The following is a 12,004-nucleotide window of genomic DNA, read 5'->3' as shown; positions in this document are numbered from 1 at the left end:
AATTTAATACTATATCGTGGGAAATTTAATGAAATTGTCAATAAGGTAGTCAATACATAGGTTTTACAGACCATATACAACTTCAATTATGGCACGGTCAATTTTGAAGAAAGATCAATCGTAAAAAAAAATGCAAGCAAAAAAATACAAACATAAATTAAATAGTGATGATGGAGCCAACACAAACACAAATTAAATACAAACACAAATTAAATAGTAAATGAGTAAAGAGAAATGTTCCGCTGAGCGCTCAATTTGAGCGCCAGCGTGAGCGACACTACTAATTCTCTCTCTCTCCCCTTCTTTTTCTTCCTTCTTTTTTTCTTCCTTCCGCAAATCTAATTCTACATCAACATCTGTTGCAGTTCCCTCTCCATGAAATTTTACTCTAAATTGAAATTCCACAAAACATACTTCCAATTTCTCAGTTCTCCTAAAATTGAAGAAATCTCAAAATTGCAGAGAAGTAAAACCCACAAAAAATTTCTTATTCCCACTCTTGCCTATTTCCATTGATATTGGTGCAATTAAAATTTTTTATACCATCGTCGAGAATTGATTCAGATAAAAAGAGAAGAAAAAACAAATTCGCTTCAATGGCAGAAATATTGATTTAAGCAACAATGAAGATAAAATTTGCCAGAATTCATTTGAATCCAAGTTCTTTTCGTCAAGTGAATTCAATGAAGACAAATTTGTGAATGGTTAAAAGAAAGTTAACAAAAACTGAAAACAATAAAAAAAAGAAGAAATTATTAGCCTCTTATTTTTGGGGATATCAATTTCACCGGAATCAATTGAATCTAAGTTCTTCTTCTTCTGGGTTGAATCAAATGAATGAGAAAGTCGGTGAGGTTTTGTTCTTCTTTCTGCTGGATTGAACTGCAGAGACGAGAAATTGGGTGAGGATTTCTTCTTTCTACTAGGTTGAATCGAAAAGGTTGAGAGAGTGGTGAGGGTTCTTCTTCTACTGGTTGAATCAAAGGGAAGCAAAAGTGGGTGAGGAGAGAGAAATCGATGATGATGAAAATGAAAGACAAACGTTGAAGAGAGGAGAGAAGGAGAGCAAGTGAGGAGAGAGAAAATATACTGACGCTCAAATGTCGCTCAAATAACCACGCTCAGCAGAACATTTCAATATGAGTAAAATATTTACTTTACAATGGTAGCTACATCAAAGAGATGTGAGAGAAGCGAAAGGGAGGATGGGGGCACTGCGAGTACTCCTTATTAAATTATGATTTAAATGTTTATATGGAACTATCTAAGTTAAATATGGATATGATTTGATATATAATGCAAAACTTAATTTCCTAAAGTTGTAAATACTTAATTTGGAAAAGATAATTATTTTATAACTTACTGTTGTCTCAATTATGGAGTATATTGCATGGAAGAAGTAATAGAGGTTTGATATGTTGTGACTTTTGAGCGTCTTATTTCCACGTCATTTGTAATCCTTATAATTTTTTATTGTTGTGTTTTATCTTCCTTTCTAATGGTCATCTTTCCAAATGCAAATTTTTCCGTTTTTTCGTGTTGTGTTTTATCCTCCTATCTATGCGTCAATGATAAATCTTTCTGTAACAACCCGAGTTTTTGTATGACTCCAGAAGCTAGGGGTGTCAAAATAGATGTCGAGAATCGGATACCCAATATCCAAACCCGAAATATCGGATAATTGGATACCCGATACCCAATTTTTCGGGTTTCAGGATCGGGTTCGGGTATAGGATTTTTGAATTATCGGGTATCGGGTGAATTACCCAATTTTTTATATTTTATTTTAAAATTTTAATATAAATATATTTATTCTATTATTTATAAATTAAATAATTAAATATTCTCTCAAAATCCTTCACTCTTAAGTCATATTCTGGGTTAATGTATGAATTCAAATGTTTATTATGGATGAATAAGGGGTGTTATAACTTATGAATTTTTTATTTCTAAAAATTTGTAGTAGTTTTTTTTCTCTTAAATTTGAACTACTTTAAGTTTGTATCAAATTCGAACGACAAGTTTGTCTTTTTTAAAAGTTTGTAGCTTATTTTCTTAAAAAAATAATTAAATAAAATAAACTAAAAATCCAAAATCGGGATTGGATACTCGATTTTTCGGGACTGGATACCCGAGTCGGGTATCCGGGTTACCGAAATCATTTTCGAATCGGGTATCGGGTATTAAATTTTGGAAAATTCGGGATCGGGTACCCGAAATTTTCGGATCGGGTATCCGCGGGTACCCGATTTGACAGGCGTACCAGAAGCTATGATGTTAGATTTAGATTTATTTTTGAAAAAGCGACATAAATTAATTTTGTATGATAGTTATTAGAAAAAAAAAATGAAGTTTGTAAAGAAAAAGTTTTTCTTAGAGTCCTTTAGTGTGAGCCGTTAGAAATAGAAGCATTGTGACGAATTTTGATCTAAGCAAAGTAATAAACAATAAAAACATAATCTCAAAATTATAAAAAAAATTATGATAGTTCAAGTATATACTGATGAAAGTATGATAGAATACAATTTTACAAAATAATTGAAAACAAAATCTCATGAAGCCCTCGCCCAATGCGTGTTCAAGTTGATATACAATCTCCTTTAAATTCCTACTTAGCATAAAAGAGATTTAAGTGAAACAATGAACCTATATTATCCTAACTTGTCATCAACGCCACTTGTCAAAAATAGGGACAAGTGTCAAATTTATCTTGGGGGTATAACCTCAGTCTTGCCGAATTTCGGCAGCCTCTACACATAGTTACCATTCACCATCATTTGCAGGAGAGAAAGGAGGAAGATGGACTGCTAATACTTGGAAATTAAGTTTTCAATCCATCGCTCTTATTCCTTTACCAATAGGTAGGGAAATTTCACATGTATTAGCTTAAACACTCAAGCATACATGTAGCAAAAATTTAAGAAGGATAGAATCTGTATGACTCAGGAGTATGGTAATTTCAATTTTTTTAGATAAAATCAAACATCAAAATAAGAATAATTCCCAATTATGCAAGTATCCAAATATCATAACCAAAACAAAAACGTAATGACTGAACAATTAGAAGGGTTATCTGGTAGGGGAGGTTGCTGTCTGGACTCCGTCACTGTGCTCCTGTCATGGCGCTCCGGCAGTAAGGAGGCAGCGGCATTGCAAGTAGGCGTCGGCAACAGAGGAGGAGAGGCCGAGAGAGGTAGTACTATGAAGGATGGAGAGCGAGATATGACCGGAGACGGAGAGGCCGTTTCTCTCTTCGGCGATGTGGCAGCGCGTGCAAGGTAGTTAGCTTCGACTGAACTGAGGTAGGAGATGGCCGCCGGACTTCATGGAGGAAGAGGGTGGTGGAGGAAGAAATGGGGCTAGGATTAGAGGACTCATTTAGGAATGGGCTAATTTCATCTCTCATTTGGGTCTCCGAGTTGGATTCTAATAAATTATACTTTTGGACTAAAGCAAATTGTAAATGTTCAAATTAATCAATTAAGTTTTGGGTTCTCTTTTACCCTCGGTAAGATCATCTCCAAGGGAAAGGGTAAATGGAGAGATAAATAGATATAACTACCATATTTATTTTTTCTACGTAAAAAATTATTCTCCAATGGAAGGGGTATTTAAGGAGGTATTATACCTTTTTTTATTTTGAGAAGATATCTTTATCTCTTCTTGATAGAAAAGGTAATTAAAAAGTTAGTTATTATTGTTGCCTTTTCAATTTACCTTATTTTCTTGGAATCCATTACTTTTAAGAAGATATAATAACCTTTTTAAAAAGGTAAATGAGAAATATACCTTCTCAATATACCTTTTTCCCTTGGAGATGGGAGATGCTCTAAGTTTAAATTAATTCCTCTTGTTAGGCTGGAATTTAATTTGCTAGTAGCCTAAAGTAATTTGTTGATCTAATTTATTGTTGAGTGTAGTTAAACAATCACTCTGTGATTTTATCTTCACACTTAATTTGAACAAAAAGACTCAGAAGTTAAATCTTTTGGTTAATTTGAGGAATAATCTTTCGATTAAAATTTAAGATAATTGAGGAAAAACTCAAATAAGAATAAAATAATTCCTTAATGAAGCAATTATCTGAATAGTTAAACTATATTAATTTAATCAACTTTAAATTAAAAGAAGATAAAGCATAAAATAGAATGCATATCATGAAATAGTGGTTTTCTCAATGCTAATTTTAGAATATTATTTTGTTTTGAAAAGGAGAGAATTACGAAGGGAAGTATCGTTGAAGTGAAGATTAAATTTTAAAAATCTTAAAGAGCAAAAGAGGTGAGAGAGAGTGGAACTGGAATATCAATCATTGTTCTAAAAATCACGCTTAGTTTCCGGGCTTGCATTTTTGAAACAGAAGATAATATTGGAGTGTTTACATAATTCCACCTAATAATGTAAAACGGACCCTCATATCTCCTATTAATCTAATCCGTCCAACATCATAATCTAGTGGCTAATATTAAGTTGATACTTAACACTATAGAGGCAATAGGACACTAATGCTCCTCTCTCTCTCTATATATATATAGGGGAGCAGTATGGTGTCACCGTAGATAGGGTAGCACCATACCACCAATATAATCCGCTAGATCTCATTTATGGATGCCTAGGATTAAATTTCGTGAACAAAACATGGATTGCAGTCTAATGTATTAGATATTGCAATCGTGGTAAACTGCAATATTGTTGTGGTAAGACTGCAATATTAAATTAATAATACTGCAATATGACAATGTAAAAATTAAAGATTTTCTATTTTACTCCTCCGCTTTTTTAATTGATTCAGTATAATACTGCCACATGGCAGCTCGATAAGCACACAATTTTCAGATTCAATAGCCTAAAATATTAGTATGGCGTCATAATAAAAAGTCTTTTGACTTGGGGAGAGGCAGTTGGAGGCGTGCAGGCAGTGATAGCATGGCTTTGGGGTTCTTCTTTGATGGCTCTAGGCCATAGTGGTGAAGCAGAAGATAGAAGGCAATCCATTTTATTCTGTATTAGTCTGGTTGTAGTTCAGTAGCATTACGGCCTTCCTACATACCATTCCTGGTGATATGTTCTTTTTACAGTTTTTATACTTAACTCACAAAATAACACTAAATAAAATATCGATCGAATAAGAAATGTTATGCACAGAGTGGGAGGGAAGGAGTAATAACCTCTATGTTAATTTTGTAATTTGTCATTAAAATTGAGTTTTGTATATATGATATGTATACATATTTACCTTAAATCTCAGTTTGTCAGATATGCCCTCCGGGTGGGTCACGTTGAATTTTTGAAAGGATTGATTCATCATATATAGACACCTACTTTGGCATGTAATGCAAAGACTTAATGTGTTGAGAGTCTTACGCCACATGTTATCTATTTCATATCATGCACATTGAACAGCAATTTAAGTGCCATAACATAGCTGCCTCAACATGCTATACAAACTCAATCTCACTATAACGATGATGTCCAACGCTCTTTCCATGTTCTTGATCTTCTCTATATGTTCAACAGTCAAAATCAGCAGCACCTCAACACTGGCGTACACGGCCACAGAATTAATCCTCCTAAGCTGTGGCGCATCAACAATCACAAACGACACCAGCCTCCGGAGTTGGGACAGCGATCAAGGTTCAAAATATGTGCCATCAAACGCCCCCTCCATCTCTTCAGCTTCTGAAGCAAACACTATGGAGTCTTCTGTTTTTGCAGTCCCTTACAAGACTGCTCGTGTTTTCCACTCCCCTTTCACATACACTTTTCCCCTCAGTAGAGGCCAAAAATTCCTTCGCCTTTACTGGTACCCCAATGTTTATTCCGACGCTCATCAATCTTTATTCTCCGTCAATGCTAATGGCTTCACCCTGTTTAAAAACTTCAGTTCTTTCCTTTATTCCAATTATTTAGAACGACCTTCTTTTAAGATGGAGTTCATCCTTAACATCGGGGCAACCCAAACACTCGATTTAACCTTCACCCCCAATCCAAACTCTTTTGCTTTTGTAAATGGAATCGAAATTGTGTCTATCCCTGATAAACTCTACCTCGGGCGACAAAACGAGCAAATCACATTTGATAATAGCAACACGGCTTTGGAGAATCTTTATAGGCTGAACGTAGGCGGCACTGCAATTCTGATCGAAGAAGATAGTGGGCCCACTCGTGGCATGTTTCGGGGCTGGAGTCAGGATAAAGAGTACATATTCTGCTGTGATAATGGGTGGACGCCGCATAACGAGGGAATTGTGATCAAGTACAACAACAATACTCCTCCCTATGCTGCTCCGCCTAAAGTATACACCTCTGCCAGAATAATGACCAACATAAGCTTAAGTTTAGAGTGGGCATTTCCCGTTGATTCTGGATTCTTCTATCTGCTCCGTTTCCACTTCTGTGAATTTGTGACAGGAATTGAAAAGGAAAACGACAGAGTGTTTTCAATATACATCAACAATCAGACTGCAGATATTGAAGTCGATGTCATCAACTTGGCCGGCCGTGATATTCCCATCTTCAGAGATTACATAACATGGGTTCCTGATGCTGGAAATCGAGGAAAGAAAGATCTGCGGCTATCTTTAGTGCCTCTTGGTGACACAGGAGCAAAATATCTTAACGTGTTGCTAAATGGGTTAGAAATTTTCAAACTCAATGATTCGACAGCAAGTTTTGCAGCATCCAACCCTCAACTGGAGATCGACTCTCCGCCGGCATCAGTAGCAGAGAACCTGCCACCGAAGAAGAAAGCCCCTGTTGTGATTTACACTGTGGTTGGGAGTGTAATCGGAGTAGTTGCGGTGGTTGCAGCGGTGATTTTCTTGAAAGTGAAGGACACGGGCACAAGCGTCACTAAGTCATCATGGGTTCCACTTTCGACGCATTCAAGGTCCACTGCAAGAACAAGCAGCTCAGGCGTCTCCCTGACATATGCAGATACTTCTCCATCAACGAGATCAAGACAGCCACCCGCAACTTCGACGACAACTTCATCATCGGCAGGGGAGGCTTCGGCAACGTCTACAAAAGCCTCATCGACGATGTTGCTACCACTGTCGCAATCAAAAGGCTCAACTCCACCTCCAGCCAAGGCGCTCGCGAATTCCTCACCGAGATAGACATGCTCTCCAGGCTTCGCCACCTCCACCTGGTCTCCCTCATCGGCTACTGCGACGACAACGGTGAGATGATCCTGGTATACGACTACATGGCCCATGGCACCCTCCGCGACCGCATCTACAACTCCGCCAATTCGCCCCTAAGGTGGAAGAAGCGCCTCCAAATCTGCCTCGGCGCTGCCAGGGGTCTGTACTACCTCCACACCGGAGCCAAGCGCGCCATCATCCATCGCGACGTCAAGTCCAGCTGAGAATGGGTGGCCAAGGTATCCGACTTCGGCCTCTCCAAAGTGGGCCCAGCTGCAGGCAGTCAAACACACATCAGCACAATCGTTAAAGGCAGCTTCGGTTATGTAGACCCGGAGTACTACCGCACGCAACAACTAACTCTGAAATCCGACGTGTACTCATTCGGAGTGGTGATGTTCGAAGTTCTATGCGGAAGGCCACCAATAATCGCAACCTTGCCAATGGAGCAAGCGAATTTAGCAGAGTGGGCAAAATTATGTAGCAAGAAAGGGACAGTTGATAAGATAATTGACTCCAATCTCAAGGGTCAGATTGCGCCCGAATGCTTCAGAAATTTTGTAGAAATAAGCTTTGCATGCCTTAGAGACAAGGGGATTGATCGGCCATCAATGAATGACATTGTTTGGAAACTGGAATTTGCAATGCAGCTCCAAGTTTCGGCAGAGGACAGAGGTGAAGGCATGGGCGATGGGTTCACGGCCATGAGCCCCTCGCTGCCATTGCTCGGGATTGGTTCGTCTTCGTCTAACACGTTTTCGAGATCAAGGAGCACCGAATTCTCTATCAACAGCAGTGAATGTCCAGTTGATGATTTCTCTGAGCTCATCAACCCGTTGGGTCGTTGAGGTCGTAATTTTCCATTTTTACCGTTGTATTTTACTCCATGCAAAATGTAGAAGTAATTTATATTTTTGCTCACTTTAATACTCACTCCGTCCACGAAGAATAGGACACATTTGCCATTTTTTGTTGTCTGTAAAAAATAGGACACATTCAAATAATATCGACCACACATTCCACTAACACTACTTCTCTCTTACTTTTTTTTCTCTTCTCTCTTTACCAATTCTACGTTAAAATAGTGTCCTATAATTTGTGGACGGAGGGAGTAATATATTATTGTGCTACACGAAAAGATGTTTACTATGAATGATTAAAGATATTTCCTATCTATGCCTTCCCTCTTTTAATAACTATCTATTTTTATCGACACGGATTTTAAGTAATTGTATATTTCTATAAAGCAAAATTATACAAAAGTTAGTAAAATATAGTTCTTACTTTAAATATTAATTTTAAATAAAATATTAGTGAATTATATTAGTAGTATGTGAAGTCAACTTGTTGAAAAGAGTACAAATGAATTAAGACATTTACAGACGAGCGAAAAAAAAAATAGAAAAATTATATATATAATGATGGACGAACTCCCTCCATTCAGCCAAAATTGAGGCATTTCTTTTGCACGAAGACTAAAGATAAATATATTTATCGTGTTATATGGAAAGAGAATAAAATATGATTGATAATAAAGTAGTGTTAAATAGAACGCAAATAGGAGTCCCGTTTTTCCCTTTTGTCCGCCCATGAATAGAAGTCCATGTTCATAATCACCATAAATGATAAAGAGGTCCCGCATTCCACCAACTCATTCCACCACTACAAAGAAAAACACTGTTTCCCGACCAACACTTGCCCACCTTACATGTGCTCGGAAACTACCGAGCACTTTTACCTTTGCTAGGAAAAATATCGAGCACTTTTACCTTTGCTCGGAAAACTACCGAGCATATTTACTTTTGCTCGGCAAACCAACGATTAGCTTTTACTTGTGCTCGGAAACCCAGCGAGCACTTTTAACCGTGCTCGGAAAATACCGACCACTTCTACTTGTGCTCGGCACAATAGCAAGCACACATAAGTATGCTCGGAAAATACCGACCACTTCTACTTGTACTCGGCACAATAGCAAGCACATTTAAGTGTGCTCGGAAATGTGTAATATAGAATAAAATGGCAATACTATTTCAAAAACTACAAGTATAGAAGAGAATGGAGATACTTAGAGATAGAAAAATGTATTAAAATTATTTTTAAAAAAATCGTCATGCTGAAACTGAGTGCAATAACGCAACGCAACTGCTCGCTCGTGGCCGGTCCGAACGGTTGATACGGATTATAAACCAATTATTTGATTCAAGTTTTCATGAGAACGATTAGTTTCACTAAAAAATTTTGGTCGTGGTATCGAACGCAATCGCATCAGCTATTAAATCATCTATAAAACCAACGAACAATCGGGTGCTCGGATATCCGAGCACTCTAAGGTGCTCGTATAAAAATTCCGACGAAGCGAATACCGAGCACTCTCGGTGCTAGGAAAGTGCTCGGTATATCACGATTTTCCGAGCATTTTGCCTTATATTTCCGAGCACTTGGTGCTCGGCAAACCCTGTTTTTTTTGTAGTGCACTCACATATCATTTAAAACTAATATATACAAAGTGAGACTCATATTCTACTAACTTTCTTCTACACACTTTTCTTAACATTTATTAAAACAATGCCGGAAAGGAATTGGACTCCTATTCATGGACGGATGGAGTATAATAATGATTCATACTATAATAGAATTTCTAAAACGAAAAAATAACTCTAACTATAATATAATTAATATAGTATTGAATTTTCTTGCAGTGGAATAAGTGCGCATAATGCTGCCAAAGAAACACAATACAAAATATCTCAATGAACGATCCACAATAATTTAAAAATACTTTTACGAAAGGAAAAATATAACTTTGATTGGAAAATTGAGCAATTTAATCCACAATAATTTAAGAATCCCTGTTTACAAACGAAAATAAAACCTTGACTGCAAAATTGAGCAATTTAATCCACAATAATTTAAGAATCACTGTTTACGAAAGACAAAAACAAAAGCTTGAATGGAAATTTGGATCAAGTCCTAATCATATAGAGGTGACAAGTACTACTGAAACTGATAATGAAGAAGGTGTTGCAACTAATGATAGCGCAAAATGAAATTGAGAAGTAGTTTGTAGGTATAACGAGAAAAGTAAAATATGTAAGGAACAGTTATCCAGCATTGTGTCATGACATTTCCAGTATTTCAATAAGTATTCTATATACATCATCATTTTTCTATTTAATTCGTATTTATTATTTTTTTGAGTTTATTATTATTATTCCAAAGAGTTTATCATTAGATCCATCCGGAAAAAAAGTTTTATTACTATCTCGATACATTAAAAATACTTTTTCCGTCCCATAATAGATGTCACACTTTCCTTTTTAGTTTGTCCCACAAAAGATGTAATATTTCTATTTTTAGAAAAACTTCTCTCATATAAATATAAAAATAATATTTTATCTTTCATTTAACACACAAAACAAAAGCTCCTAAAATCTCGTATCGTCTCACAAGTGTGACATCTTTTGTTTGACGGATGTAGTAATTTTAATAATAAAGTACTATAAATAGAACAAATGGGGGGCGATGGATCTCATACTCTTCAGAAATCACAGCAAAATTTGTTGCGCTGACCCACCTTAAGGCACAAAATGCGCACATCAATGATTGACTCATTAATTCTTTCTCATTATTTTACATATTTTCATTCTTGATTTTCATTTTTTATATTTAAATACTAAAATAAATACTCCTTCAGTCTCTCCGTCCCTTAGAAATAGACAAAATTGACCATATCTTTATTTTTTCACTTTTATTGTTAATTATTTTATATAATTGACGATTCCATTAACATTTAATCAAGGCTTATGTTTATCATTCAACAGACTTTATTTAGAGCTAATTTTGTAATGTGAATTGGATATAGCTAGGTTTGTAACTTGAGATAAGAATTTTGGACCGAAAATAAGATAGATAGTAAACATGGAATTCCCGTATTTTTAAGGTCTAGTTTTGACACGTTTGAATGTTTAATGTGTAAATTACGATCATATAGTGCTTATATTGTCTAAATTGGTATTTTGATTGTTTATTGAGTTTTGATAGCAGAAAGACTTGAAAAGTCAAAGATATTATCAATGTCATTAGTTTGAGCAACTGGCAAAGCCAGTAGTCCTTGAGTGCAAATCAGAGGCCAGTGGAACGTAGTTGTCCAACACCCCTCGACAATCTTACACAGAATATTCAGTTTGAACTACAAGCCACTAAATAAATACTCCCCCGTCCCAGTTTTATAATCACATTTTGCCATAAAAGTCCGTCCCATATTTATAGTTACATTTAGAATTTTCCATATTTGGACATAAAATTTTACACCATTATTCACTAAAATTACACCCAAATGTCATTATCAATACAAAAATAAATCAAAACAAAAATAAAAAAACCAAAAAGTCAAAAAGGGACCTACCTTCAACCAACTTACTTCATTTATTACACAATCCATCATCTCACTTCATTTATTACACACTCCACTATCTCACTTCATTAATTATACACTCCACCAATTCCTTAAAACTCGTGCCATAACTAAATGTGACTATAAATCTGGGACGGAGGACCAAATTATAAGTTACACTAAAGAAGAAATAACATTTCAACTTTCACTTTTTATTTTCACATTGCAGTATATTCTTTTGTATTTGACGTTGCATTCCTTTTCCTCAATTTGTTATACGTGATTTCTCTAATAAGCCCGTACAGCATTAACGTATTTACAATATAGCCTATCATTAATCTACTATCCTGCTTTGTCCTGTGACAGATGACACTACTATGTTATATGGTGTAAAATCCTATCATTACTTTCTTGAGCAAGCCTAACATAATGGAAATGTGCAGTCAAAGCTCTTATCCCGGAAGAA

At 36.0% G+C, this 12,004-nt stretch overlaps 1 pseudogene; it reads left to right on the top strand.

Annotated features, from left to right (window-relative positions):
- The first annotated feature begins 5,371 nt into the window (after positions 1 to 5,371).
- On the top strand, positions 5,372 to 8,171 carry LOC125219703 (receptor-like protein kinase FERONIA pseudogene; annotated as a pseudogene).
- Positions 8,172 to 12,004: the final 3,833 nt, after the last annotated feature.

This window comes from Salvia hispanica, chromosome 1 (assembly GCF_029641045.1).
Source record: "Salvia hispanica isolate PSC_SH4W2 chromosome 1, Shi_PSC_v1, whole genome shotgun sequence".
NCBI lineage: Eukaryota > Viridiplantae > Streptophyta > Magnoliopsida > Lamiales > Lamiaceae > Salvia > Salvia hispanica.
This window is presented reverse-complemented; position numbering and strand designations above follow the sequence as displayed.